Source organism: Micromys minutus (assembly GCF_963924665.1).
Source record: "Micromys minutus genome assembly, chromosome: 24".
Taxonomy (NCBI): Eukaryota; Metazoa; Chordata; class Mammalia; order Rodentia; family Muridae; genus Micromys; species Micromys minutus.
This window is the reverse complement of record NC_137959.1, coordinates 37942081-37956976: the sequence shown is the minus strand read 5'-3', so window position 1 is coordinate 37956976 and position 14896 is coordinate 37942081. Positions and strand designations below refer to the sequence as shown.

At 44.0% G+C, this 14896-nt stretch overlaps 1 protein-coding gene across 2 annotated transcripts in view; it reads left to right on the top strand.

Annotated features, from left to right (window-relative positions):
• The window catches only part of MAF (MAF bZIP transcription factor), a 342209-nt gene that overhangs the window by 236214 nt on the left and 91099 nt on the right, over nucleotides 1-14896 (top strand). The gene's annotated exons all lie outside the window — the stretch shown is intronic.

The window sequence follows — 14896 nt, the reverse complement described above, 5'->3', positions numbered from 1 at the left end:
CCACATAACTGTTCTGTCCACTAAGTTTGAATATCATCCCTACTGAGCAATCTTTAACCTAGACAAGGTTTGTCTGAGGCATGCCAGACCATTGTTCAGGTACTCAGTTTTGCCCTCAAGAATAAAGAGAACCTGGGAAGCAAATTGATAGAAAAGAGACAGATTAGGTATTGTCACTACTTGTGTGCTCTCTCTTTACAGGATTACACACAAATACACACACACACTCACACACACACACAAACATACTTACACATACACACACACTCACACATACACACACACACACTTGCACATATACATTCTCCATACATTCCAAGAAAAATAAAGTAAGGCAGAGAGATGAGAGAGAAAGAGGGGGGGGGAATTAAGAAGGGGAGGGGGAAAGAGAAAGAAAGAAAGAAAGAAAGAAAGAAAGAACAGAAGAAAGAAAGTAAGAAGGAGGGAAGAAGGAAGAGAAATAGACAAAGAAACAAAGAAATGGAAGAGAGACGACATGAGAAATTAAGGGGAGAAAAGAAAGAGAATGAAGAAGAAAGAAAGAAAGAAAGAAAGAAAGAAAGAAAGAAAGAAAGACAGAAAGGAAGGAAGGAAGGAAGGAAGGAAAAAAGAAGGGAGAGAGAAAGGAGGGGAAGGGAAGAAGGAAGAAAAAAGGAAGGAAGGAAGAAAGAAAAAAGAAAGAAAGAATGGAGGGAGGGAGGAGAGGAAAGGGAAGAAGGAAGGAAGGAAGAAAAAAAGAAAGAAAGAAAGAAAGGAAGAAAGAACGGAAGGAAGGAAGAAGGAGGGAGGGAGGGAAGAAGGAAGAGAAAGAGACAAAAACAAAGAAATGGAAGAGAGATGACATGAGAAATTAAGAGGAGCAAAGAAAGAAAATGAAGAAGAAAGAAAGAGAGAGAGAAAGAAAGGAAGGAAGAAGGAAGGAAGAAAAAAAGAAGGGAGGGAGGAAGGAGGGGGAGGGAAGAAGGAAGAAAAAAGAAAGGAAGGAAGGAAGAAAGAGAGAGAGAGAAAGAAAGAAAGGAGGGAGGGAGGAGAGGGAAGGGAAGAAGAAAGGAAGAAAGAAAGAAAGAAGAAAGAAAGAAAAAAGAAAGAAAGAAAGAAAGAAAGAAAAGAAAAGGAAGGAAGAAACAGGTTAGTTTCTGGATGGTTATAATGCAGTGACACTGTGCACTGTCTTGTGTATTATGGCTGTATGTCATAAAACACAGAAGACTGAATATTATATTCTGAGTAGGGAGACTACAGAGGAAGCTATGTTCTCCCCCAAACTCTAACTCTAGGGACCTCTGACCTACTCTTCATGTTAACAAACACCCTGGGGCCTTTGGAAAGCAGGCACAATGTTCATTGCTCAACTGCAGGGTTTGTATGGAAGCTTGCAGGGAGCGTGCCAGAACCCATTTCTAAACATCTGATGATTTATTTGATGCCTTTGGATATTTAAGTAGTCTGCAGTATACACCAAGTGTCTAAAATGTTTATTTTTTTTTCTCTGCTTTAATGTGCGGGACCTCTCACAACGCCTCGCACACCCCAGGCACTCAATAAATATGATTTATGGAAGATGTAAATAAATCTAACCCAAGATTATGTCTGTGTTCATTAATTTGTAGCTCCAGCAGGCAGTCCCCATCTCCAAACTTGAAAAGAAGAGAAAAATCCACAGCAAATTACAGAGAAAAGAAAAGGCAAAAACACATAACCCCTGGGCCAGTGTCAAAATGGGGAACCTCTCTGGGGTACAGACTGAAATGCTTGGTGGTTGGTTTCCTTTGCTTTTGTACACACATGCGGTGTGACTTGGAGCCAGTTTCTTCACTTCCCAGAACAGTGTTTTCTGAAATAAATATTGATAGGGTAGTTGAATGGTTAGGTAGATTGTGACCTTCAGAGGAGACATCTACAGAGGAGTCAATGCTGGATAACAGAAGGTGTGACCAATGGTTCTCCTTGGAGATTCAGTACCTGGAGGCAGCCGACTCACACAATAGTGGATGGAGAACGAGTGTGTACCTTGAGCCTAGTTCTGTGGTTCTGTGGCTCTAACTTTGTCTCCACTATCCTATGGTGCTTCTGTGTTGAAGATACCTTATCCCACATCCCAGGATGCTCAGTCATGGATTTCTGGTCTCTGGGCGCACTAGATTTCTGAGCATGCTCAGTGTGGCAGTCCCACTCTGCCCTGACTTCCCTGCAAACCAGGCTTTACAGGGCTTTTGCCCACTCTGTTTATTGCCACCTCTGAGTGAAAGGGAAAATAAAACCCATGAGAGAGATGGACAGTGGGTAGAGTTGTCAGCTTCCAGTGAAGCCCACCTGCTCTTGGAAGAAGATCCCACCCCCAAGACCCGGGCTATGAGGCTCAGCATCCTGGGGCATGTGAGTCTCTCTCTATTCCCCAGTACCCTGGTGCTTCAGTTACACATAACACACCTGGTGCACTCCAGTCCTTCATTTGTGCTGGTGAACCTGCACACACTGACCATGCGCACTGTGATTCCTCAGGGCCCATTTCTCTGCCATATTTCCATTTCTTTATCCACCTACCAACAGGTGTTTAGGATTCTCAGCTCTTTGAATAAAACTTCTATGAACATTTATATATGTTTCTTTTGAGGGACAAATGCCAGATTAATTTTTTTTGGTAGTACTATGCTAAATGTTGACTACGTAGGGTTAGGTATAGAGAGGTTTCTCCCCATAGGTAAAGGATATATTCTTGGTTCCCTAATGCTCAGTACTGTAGATGAATCTCAACTCCATATTCTGTTTTCTTCTTGCTGTAAACCTTAGAAACATCAGTTTCAGGTAAGAACTTTTAACTTTTAACATGACAGAATCATTTTACAGCTTCCTGACAGATATATCTAAATTTTCACTTCTCTGATGCTTAGGGCTTTATTAAATAAAGATTACCGAACATAGTAAACACTAAGATTTCATCAGAGTCACTCTGAAAACCAACATGGAGACTCAACAACGAACAGAGAGATAGTAATACAGTGTGGAAACACTGTATAAAACACAGGTTGGAGCCAGACGACCAACAATGTTATCATACTTAGAATGGTGTGTCATTTTGTTAAATGGTTAAAATTTGTAAATATTTTCATCTGGCATTTTCCATTTAATGTTTTCAAGTCATAGTTAATTGTAGGTAACTGAAACTATGAAAAAAAATACAATTCTAGATGAGAAGCACCTTGTGTTTATTACATGTTGTGGTCTCTGGCAGGTAAACATTTCCCAGCAAGGGTTATAAGACAAGTGCCTTGGTATTGGTGATATCATTGGATCCTAGTGGCTTTGGGTTTCAACATTAGGTCAATTCCCCCTCTCTTCTGGTCTTTGCACATACAGATTTTTGCTTCTGTGAAACACTGTACATGAACTTCAGGTTGCAATGAAATGTTAAGCATTTCTCCCTCATGTGGAAATCTAGAGTTCAAGTTGTCATAGATGCCTCTCTAAGATCATGGTCAATCTTGTCAGCTAACCTTGCTCATCCCAGTTTTGGTAGCAGAGTCTGCTGGATCATTTGGCCTGTGATCATGTCCCTTTAGCTGACCCATCTGGTATTTCACAGGCTTACCCCTTGCCGCAGTAACCTCTCTTGGTCTCCCAGATACTGAGACAAGGGGTAACATGATAGAAGGAAGTCTGTATCTTCTAGTTCTGGTGGACCAATTCTTGATGCAGAAGTTAAACCAATGATGAAAACCACAGTAATCATAAGGAGCTCTGACACTAAAATTTGAGTGATACAACCATGTTCTGGCCCTAGGATCCAGAGACTAGTACAGACCAGATCCCTGCTAGTCCTCATCTCCTGCCTGAGATGCAGTGAGGGTTTCAGCTCTGCACCTTGTGTAGACTCACCTCAGGCAGTTACCTCTCTCCCACCTCACAGTCTGAGAGGTGATGTTTCGAGTACTTGCTACCCATCAGTCTATCTCCGGAGGTTGGAATGCAGAAGTGAGCTGGGTTACAAAGCTTGTGCATGCCAGACAAATGTTCTACCACCAAGTCACAACCCAGCCATCATAAGAACTGGGGTCCATAATACCTCACTGTGAATCCCAGCTAGAAAAGGCCATGAGACAAGTGAGCCAGAGGTTTCACTTCCTCTTCAGGCTGAGATGTGTAATGAAGAATCTGGCTAGCCTTGGTGATAAGCCTTGCTACCAATGACTGCTTTCCTTGTTGAATGGGAGGCTTGACTCACCAAACCATACCTCAGTGTACTCATCTGTAAAATGGAGCTAACTGTATGGAATTAAGGATTAATGAAGCTGCTACAAACAAACCATCATGTAGCCTGGAATACTTGATTGATACTAACTTCTGTGGTTGTTATTATAATTATCCCTCTTCTTTTCTTCCTGAGGAGGCTGTGCTGAAGGTTGAATAAGATCAAGTGCAAAGATGGGTAAAGAAGTAGAATGTCAGTTCTGTGCTAAAACAATATTCCATGCACTCTAAGAAGAGGCAGAATTAGAGCAAGGGCACTTTGGTTATCATTTTATTGTCTATTTATACTTCCCTCTTCAACTGTTTATCAAGTACCCAGCCTGTGCTGGGAGTTCCTGTAGACACTTGAATTCTGCCCTTGGGTGAAGAAAAATGGTCCACATGTGCCATTCTAGTGGTGGGCAATAGAAAAATTAGTACAGTTTAAGACAAACCAGACAGTGGATGATGGCGTCTGGAGACTGGAATGCTGCAGTGAGGGTGCCTCCTATGGGAGGACATGTGTGTAATGGGAGCTGGATAAGAGGAAGACAAAGGTGGGCATCTGGGCAGAGATTTCCAGGAAGAAGAGACAGGGACTGAGTGGGTGGGGACCTGGGAGTAAAAGAAAAGATAGAATACTGGGAGCTGGGGAAAGGCATGCAGAGGTGAGACCATGGACTCGGGGGGGGGGGCGGAGAGGGAGGGGAGAGGAGAAGAGAGTGAGGGGGGAGGAGAGAGGTGGAGGGAAGAACAAGTGAGAGAGTGAAGGGAAAAGGAGTGAGGGGAGGGGAGGAGAGGAGAGGGGAGGGGAGGAAACTACTTCTACCTCATGGCACTCTATCAAGCTCCATAGAGACTGGCCTAATACTTCTTGTTCTCTGCAGCTCAGGTGCTGACACCTCCCTTTCTTCGCTCTGGTGCATCTGAGACACACTCCAACGTCTGTCTTTTCAAGCCAGGGCAAAAGACTAAGAAACATCGTTTTCATCTTCCGTGTGGGATTAGGTCGGCATTAGCTCTTTATTTGTTGAGGGACTTGATCTCATTACAGATCAATTTGCTGAGTATTGAGTACATGGGACAGGGAGGCGCTTCATTCTCTCAGCTGCCTGCTCCGGTCTTGAGGTATCTGAAGCCATTTTCATGCTAGCTCAAAGACTAGCTCACGTTCCAGTTCTACGGGTTTCCACGGCTTCCTCCTGTTGTCTGTTACGATGTTTTGCAAGATAAGGAAGATGAAGGTGGAAAGGGAGCTTTGAAATAGCTCAGGTCTGGTAGAGAGTAACTCTTTGCAGCTGCTTCCTCAGCTTCCAGCCCTGTTAGACCCCAGGGAGGACACTGTTCACAGAGGCCGAAGATCATTACCATGTTCATGTCTCAAGCATGGCAACCCAGGACCTGGCTTCTGCTTGTTAGGGAAATGAGTTATTTCACTAATGTTTCTCATAGATGCCCAGTAAAATACACTTATTCCAAGCAACCCAGCTTTGGTCTCTGTCTTTTCTCACCAGCAACACACACACATACACATACATGCATGCACATGTACCCACACTGTGTAGGCCTTGGGGGTCTCCTCCTTGGCTTTCTCCAGGCCCGTTGGTATTAACTTTAAGGTACTTGCCCTAATTGTGGCCAAGGGCATACACACTAATGTCTCACCTTCCTTCCACCTCTGCTCAAAGATGGATTAAGCATCCGTGGACCTGGAGCTTTCAAATTGTTTGGTTGCTAAGAAAATCACACAAGCAAAATTTCTGGGACCCTTGCCCAGCATTGGAGAGTAGGCCTCCATGTGTCTCTGCCTGTGAGAGGCCTTGGAATTTTAGTTTCTTTAACAAATTCACAACTGACACTAATTTCTTCTCAAAATATTGGATGCATGCTAGCGTTAAATTATGTCTGGAATGATCAGAACACAAAGGGGAAGGTGAACCATAAAATTGGATTGGTTTGCTGTGTGTATAAATAACCTTTGACCTCAGGAGGAAGAGCAGCAGGGTAAGAACCTTCATGCCTGTTCTTTTATCAGCTTCAGATCAATTGAGGAACCAAACAGACTTGCCAGCTCAATAGGTCAAAACTGTGTTTTAACTGAGATACCTTAGATTACTAGTAATATGAAACACACTAGCTTATTGGTCAGGACCTAACCTACAGTTTTGTACTGGTTCTCATTTGGCTCAGTGTTTCATGGATGCTGTATGGATATTGACTATGCAACCAATGTCTTCCCATGAGAACCGATTAAGAATGATAAATTGGGAGAGAGCAGTTTGGGGTCTGTTTCGAGGCTGTATTTGAATGGAAAGCAGGCCTGTTTTACTTGGATTAAATATTACACGTCTATAAAAGATAGCTCAGTTCTCTCAAGTTGCTTTTACTTTCATTTTACAAAAGAATGTCTTCTATAATACGGGCTGGGGATGGTTGGTTGGTATTGTGCCTGGCTGGCATGGATAAACCCTGGGTTTGAGGCCTTTCTCCATCTAAGACTGGGTGTAATAGGACAGATATACTGGAAGCCTATACTTCCAGCACTTAGGAGATGAAGGCAGGAGTATCAGAAGTTTGGACCAACCTGAGCTACATCAGATATTAACTGTAAGATATTAACTACAAACAAAAATCCTGTGTATTTATCATAGCAAAGGGGAAAGGGTTAGGCAACCGTTCAGGCATAGGGGAAACACCCTTGGACATGAACTACTTCCATCCTATGGCAGGTGAAGGACCTCTTCCTTTTGGTTGCTTTTCTGTCTTTTGAAATTCTAATGCACTAGATGGGTAGTTTGAAAAGTGGATCTTAAGTACAATGATCTGCCAGTTGTATTAGTTGATTTTTCTCTGTGATAAAATGGTGGATATATGTAACTTAAGGAGAGGATAAATATAATTTGATGGAACAGTCCATCACGGGAGCAGGAGAATCTGGTTCCAATGCCTTCACAGTCAGGGAGCAGAGAGAGACAGAGACTGGTGTTTAGTTTTGCAACATGAGCCTGAAAAGGAACACCAGGGGGGTGTGGCTAACTGGAAAACAGACTCCTGTTCAGAGCTGTTAGGGCATCATTCTAAGGACAGATACCACCACGAAGGACCAAGGAGGATTCGTGGCTACTCTTGATTCTTTATCCCCAATCCATCCCTAGCACTAAACACAGAACACATAGGGAAGCTGGGACTGAAAGCTAAATCTCTTGGCAGAGAATTAGCCAGGGCTTAAGGCAGCCATATCCTGGCACCCAGTCAGATAAAGGGGCATGTGGCACATCTGAAAGAGGAATGATTCTTCAAAGGGTTCCATTTTAATTACAAACTGGTTGGAGACTATTCCTGCCCAAACCCTCCTTCTACCTGGGTTCACTTCCAAAATGTAATGGAGTTAGATTAGCCAAATGAAAGACTCCTGGGGTCATAGTGACAACTTCCCAGCCCAGCCTCAATCTACTTTGTCTTCGTACAAGTGCCGGGCTGGGCTCGAGGGATTTTAGCCTCTGAAGAGAATTAGCTTGCCCTATTTCATTAAAAGACTGGCTGCAGATCAAAAAGAAAGGAGAGAGAGACAGAGAGAGAGACACACAGAGAGAGGCACAGAGAGAGACACACACACACAGAGAGAGAGAGAATGTGTTATATTTATCATACAGACCTGTACACTGAGATTTTTATCTTGCCCCAGCCTCCAAAAGAACTTGCAGGTCTCATTTTGCTTCCATATTCCTCTCTAGCCCAGTCAAATGCCACCCCCCCCCCAGCCTGAAGTTTTTCTACCATGCCTAAAATTTTATTTCCTTTGTCTCAATATTATCCTGAAAACAAAAGATGATTTTTAGTGGAGATTGTACACTATGACGATGATCTTAGCCTAGTTGATAAACCCTGCAAAATCAGAAAAAAAGTGAGAGATTCTCTAGAGACCATATGTGTAATACATGTATTAGGCACCTACTGAATGCCAGGCTCCTATGTTTACTTTGCAAACATGCTGCTATGGGAAACACAACCTTCTTTTCCTTTTTTGCTTACTTCTTTTAATTCAGAGAGCTGGAAGCTGTCATCCACAGGGCACAAAGGAGCAAATTGAAGCTCCAGGGAGCTCAGAAGTTTGCTCAGATTCTCCTATCTTAGAAAAACAGCCACTCAAGGCTCGCCCCAGTCTGGTGGGTACTTAAGAAGATTTTATGGTGATCTAACAGGGCATTGGAGAGAGCAAGACCCTGCAAAGGATGTTTGCATAGGAGTTAATAAATAGTACTGCAAAAGCTTCCTGAGTTTCTGTGAGGGCTTTAAGTTTCTCCATCCTAAACCGGGATTCAGAGGGTATTCTCCTAATGGGCTTCTTGTAGCAATTCAAAGTGATGACGTAGGAGAGACCTGCAACCATGCAAGGCTTTACAAGTGACATTATTCTTTGTGTGTATTTCTTCATGTGAACACACATACACATGAGAATGTGCAGACCAGAGACCAACCTCTTGAGATTGCCCCCAGACATTTCTGTTTTTAAGCAGAGTCTCTCGCTGGTCTAGAACTCAGCAAGTAGACTAGATGAACTTTTGAGTGAGCCTTAGACATCTGCCTGTTATGGTCTCCCCCTCCCCCAGGGTGGGATTACAAGGAGGCGGCCCAGGTGCCGCTTTTTATGTGGAAGCTATGGACTGAACGTGTGGTCCTCAAGCTGCCAGGGTAAGGCCTTTTTTTGACTGACTGAGCCATCTTTGAAACCGGTTCAAGGGATGCTACTCTGATTAACAATTCATATCAACTACAAAGAGGGAAATTTCTCATCAGTGATAAGACAATACCATTTCTTCCTTGTGGGCTGCTCTAGGGAGAACAGATTCAATGGTGACAGTGCCATATACACAGCTCAAGACTCCCTCTCTAGTCAAATGACAATTTATGACAAAGTAACTAAGTCATGGTTATGACCCATCCCCTAGCCCTCTGCCTCCACAGGAATCCTCCCTGAGAAAAGAGCTACAGAGGACAGTATTGAAGAGCCTTAAGAACCAAAAATATACTCGACAATATTACATGCCTAAGAAAACAAAGGTCATTATGCCACAACTTTCTGGGAAAAAAAAATCCAAGGATGAGTCGCCAAGCTCAGGAATTCCATCTGCACCTTCTCCCCCCCCCCCAAAAAAAAAAGTTTTCCCTACTTTCCCCTCCCCCAGCATTCCACCCCTGAGCCATTCTTCTGAAGCTGGGCTTTTAAAAGCCCTTTAAAATTTAAAAATCCAGTAGGCTTCAGTTGAACACCCACAGAGATTTGCTAGTTTCAGAGCCAACTCCTGTTCTGTGAAGGGACCAGTAAATGGAGCTGTTCAAAAAACACCCTCAGAGGCCAGAGGGCCCGGGTTCATACCCCCTGGCTGCCACTTACAGTGCCAATTGCCTTGGGCAAGGTATTCAGAGCCTCAGGACCCAAATTCAAGCTTATTCCTTATGGAACCGTTCATCTGTTTTCTCTCGTTTGAAAATCTGCTCATTTCCTGTTCAGACTCTCCCAGACTCTACCCTGCTTTTCCTAGATGCCTCAAGAATCCTAGAGATGTCGGAAAACTTCCCCAGTACCCCAGTTCATCTTGTAGGCAACCTAGTCCTTCAGGCCAAATCCAGCCAGGGAAGTAAAAGTCTTATTGGAGCAGAACCACGCCCCTTCATTTACATATTCTCTGTCTACTTTCCCACTAAAACTACAGGCTTCAACAATCCTCACAAGACTCCTTCCTATGGGGTGGGAAGCCTCAAATGTTTACTCTGTGCCTGCTTGTAGAAAATGCCTGCTTTCCTTGCCCTAGTTCGGGGTCTCCAAAACTAATGTAGGGTGCAGGAAATCTAGCACGGAGATCCCTTCTCTTGAGAGTTATAACGTGTTGCGCTATCCAACGAGAATTGATTAAATATAGATATTGCGTTAAATTAGAGATGAGTTAGAGTGCAGATTTTTGTTCATTTATTTATTTTTTCAGTACTGGGGATCAAACTCTGGGCTTCATATATACTAGTTGAGTGTTCTACCACTGACCTTCAGTCCCAGCCCAGTGGTAAAAGCATGCATTTTTAGATGCTGCAATATGGAATGGGAATTTATTTATCTTTCTTTCCTTTACCTTCCTTCTTTCCGTTCTTCTTCTAGTCTCACCCTTCATTGCTCCCTCCCTTCTTCCATAGATCTAAGGACTTATACAACCATATCCAATGCTCTAATTGTCACTGAAGTACATGGACTAGCCATGCTGTGGTTGGGGAAAACATCTGCTGATTAAATGTTTTGGACAGTGAACCGGATGAAGTGCTGTAAGTCAAACATGTTAAATAACCTAATCTTCCAGATACCATGGGAGCTGGGTATCTGGGTACTAATTCAATGAACCGTCCCTACCACACTGGGAGGCTGACAGGGCAGCCATCTCCACAACAGGATGCAGATGTCCACTGTGTCACCAATGAGATCTTCAGTCTTAAAAAGTGAGAAGTGATGCAATTTTCCAGATTTTCTGTACAAAGCGAGAGTGAGCTTCATAAAGTGGTCACCAAAAGCCATGCAGGTGGTGACATGCCAGAGCCGTTATCTCACCCGGGGTTCCCTAGGTGACCTGTTAGCTACATGGCCTGCCTGCCATGCATGATGGCATGGGTGTCAGTGTCCTATGAGTGTTGAGATGTAAGAATCCCGAAAAGCCATGAACACCTGAATCTCCTTCCTCGTGACGAATTTACATCTCGGGACTTACACCTCCGATTAAGTCCTTTTTGGTGTATTGTACTGTGTTGTACTTTTGTACTTACTTTTGATGGGCAGCACCAAGGCAAGCGTAGAGCCGAGGGCTGGAACATCCTTCTCAGTGCTCTCCTTTCCCTTTGAATGTCTTGTTCTTACTGGATCTCAAAATAAAAAAGAAGGAAATAAAGAAAGGAAAGAAGGAAGGAAGGAAGAAACGACGGAAGGAAGGAAGAAAAAAGAAAGAAAAAAAGGAAGGGAGGAAAGAAAAGAGAAAGGAAGGAAGGAAAGAAAAAGAAAAAAAGAAAGAGGAGAAAGAGAAAAAGAAAAGAAAGAAAGAAAGAAAAAGGAAGGAAGGAAATGAAGGGAGAAAGAAGATTGTGTGTGTGTTGAAATGTGTGTGAGAGAGTATGTGAGTGTGTGCTTGAGTGTATGTGAGCATGTGTGTGAGCGGTTGAGCATGTTTGTGCCTGTGTGAGTATGTTTGTGTGTCTGTGTGTACATATGAGAAAGAGATCGGGTGTGGGTGTGCATGTATGTGAGCATGTGTATGTGAGAAAGCATGTATGTACATGTGCATGTCTGTGTATGTATGTGTTCTTGTGAGTACACATACCTTAATTTGACGGAAGCATCTAGAGATGGTCTGTCTATATTTGAACCCTAGTCCTCATCTCTAGCTGTGGAGTTCTAGGTCAGTTACTTCTCCTTATGAGCTCTCTAAGGCCCGCCTGCAAAGCCAGGAATATGATTTGAGTTCGGTGCCATGGTTATGCTAAGGTTTTGTGGCATAGCATCTAAAGGCTTTAGTGACGTGCCCACGGTGCTGGAAGCCAGAAGGCAGATTGTGCAGTGGAGTTATTCAGAGGCTATTGTGGGAGGCTTCCTGAGTCAGATTTCTTTTTGGCTCACTCCAGCTGCCTTGTATCTCTATAATGGGCTGAACAGTGTCACTTCCAAGTGACATGCTCAGGGACTGGGGTGCAGCTCTATTAGGAGGAGCCTTTGTAGATTCAATTAAATTGAAGATCTTGAGATGAGATCACTATAGATTAGTGTACTGGTTACTTTTCCATTGTTGCAATAAGACACCATGACAAAGGCCACTTCTGAAAGGAAGACTTTATTTGGGTTTATGGAATCAGAGGGAAAGTTCATAATGGGCAGGGAGGCATGGTAGTAAGTGGTAGCCATGGCAGCAAGAAGCTAAGAACTCACTCACATTCTTAACCACAGCCAGAAGCAGAGGGAGCAAACCAAAGGAAGCATGAGGCTTTTAAATGCAAAGCCTCCCCTAAGTTAAATACCTCCTCCAACAGATTTCACCACCTAACCCCCCCCACACACACACACATTCCCCCTGCTACCAACAGTGCCACCAGCTGAGAAACAAGCATTTTTTTTTTACTGGAACATTTCTACATTTCTCACTCAAACACCATAATTAGGATGGACCTGACATCCAGCGATAAAAAGGTTTAACTGGTAAGAGAAGGTAAGGAAAGCATCCACAGAGAAGGAATGCAGATGGAAGAAGATACTGGGGAGATGTGTCTACAGCCCAAAGAATCCCATGATCACCATCAACCAGCAGAAGCTGGAGGAGGCAAAGCAGGTTCTTTCCTAGTATAGCCTCCACCTTAATCAAAGCCATCTGATCTCCAGAACCATGAGAAACACTGCTGTTGATTTAATCAATCAAGCCTCTGTCTGTTTCTTACAGCAGTCACAAGGCAGTGAGGTAGCCTTGCTTTTGATCACCTTTTCATCGGTGCCCATCTGCCTGTTCACATCTCCAGACATGGTTGGCAACCCACACAGGGCTTCGTGTCCTGACTCTGCTGTTCATTACCTGGGTATTTCAAATCCAGTCTCCTAGCTATCCTGAACCTCTGTCTCTTACATGCAGAGGCAATAATGATTTCTCACAGGGCTAGTATTATTATTGAGTGGCAATATCCATCGATCTCAGATGATGTGTGGGTTGAATGAATTTAGGCATCAGTTTATCTACTACAGCTCACATGTCACAGATGAAGAAACTAAGTCATAATGAGTTGAAAGTAAGTTGTCTGACATCACCTAAATGCAAAATTTGTGTGCTTGTAACTTACACAAACCTTAGGGTGATGGGCTCTGCTGTCAGTACTGGAGGTCAACTGAGGTTGCATAGGAGACAGACACATCTACAAAAACTCTGCCTGTGCTACGGGAATTGAGTGAGTACTCCGCCGCCTTGACTCTACATGGCCCTCTGAGCCTTCTGTGGAGAATAAAGGAAATAAAGAAGAGGATTGAGTGGCCGCAAGTTCGCACTGACTTTCTCTGGAGATCATGTTACCTCTGCTTCACTATGGTGTCATCTCTGGAGCCAGCAATTCCCTGTATGGCTTCCCCCATCTTGCTGGGAAGCAGCTCCTTGGGATGGGGCTTGTTCTTGATGCCCCATGACGTATGAGGAAGGCCAGTCTCCAGGGCATGGTGCAGACCAATGCATCACCTCCCAAGAGTCCTCACCTCACCTCAGAGCTGACTGTTTGCTCTCCCTTACCCTGTTGCCTGTTCCCATCCCAAAGGAGGCCATTCCTTGCCCCCTCATTCCAATTGTATTCATATTTTTATCTGTGAGTTTTACAATCTTGAGTTTATTCCCATCCCTTCTTTGTTCATTGCTTCTACTTCTTTTTAAAAACTGTTGTGGTAACACGTGTGTAAATAACTCTGACACCTGGAATGCTGAGGTAGGAAGATGAAGACTTAGAGGCTGGCCTGGAATAGACAGAAAGATCCAGACAAGCCTGGGTAGATGTCAGGACCTTCTCTCAAACAAAGAAGCCAACAACCAAAACATTACCATCAAGGACATATATCGTTTTTGTAGAGGAAAGATCACAGCGGCATCTTTTAATATGAGAAATAACCCATCATAGGTCACAGGTTCTCATCTCCAGTCAGACCCACCTTATATACCAAGTTCTCTTAGCAGTCCCCAGTGTCACCATCCCCTCTTCCAACTACTGCCATGGAACAGATGGGCTTTTGGCTTGGCTGGGTCACCAAACCCTAAATCCCACTTAAGGGAAATCAGGACTCCTCAGGCTCCACAGAGCCCTATAAGTGAGCAGACGAAGCACATTTCCCACACTTAACCTCACTGGCCTCACTCTCCAGTTTGCACACCCACAGCCATGACCTCATACCTGGTTCAATCAATAGCCCAAAACACCACCTGTTCAGCAGTAGCTGATACTCACTGTACTAACTCAGCACCAAGCAATTTGATCTGTGCAAATGCCATCCTTTGGTGTCTCCCCTATCAATGGGAAGGTCTGTGTCAGCTCCTGTCCTCTCGCTGGCATGCAACACATGTCTGGCTCCAAAGAGAAGGCTAATATATTTTGCTTTCTTTCCTTTTATCTTCTACATAGAATGCCCAGGTCTCCCAACTCTATTGCCCTTGTCTGTGGTGATCTGTCTGTGTTTCTCAGATCTCAGCAGGATCCTGGAAAAGAGAATTTCCCCTTTAAGCTTGGCACAGAGTCATTTCTGTGCTGGCCACCGTGCCCCCTGGGGAATCTACAAAGTGGTCAGGAGCCCACTGAATGCCAACACTCTTCTTGAAAACACTATGAAGCATTGTTGGGCATAAAGGCAAAGAATCTGCCCCTAATATGACATCCAAGACTGCATTCACCTTCAATCTTGATCTTGGCTGCATCTCTTCCTTGCACGCACTTGCACCTTGGAACAGTCCTTCATGAGTCCTGCCTGGGTGCCTTCTCTCTACCTTTCCCTCTGTTGAAAAGCTCTTCCTTGCAGACTCAGATCAGACACTCCACCTACTTAGAACATCATTACTTTCCAAGTGGTCTCACAATCTTGCCTCTCCCATCAGCCCTAGGTTCTTCCAGTCCTGTCTCTCACTTCCTCTGG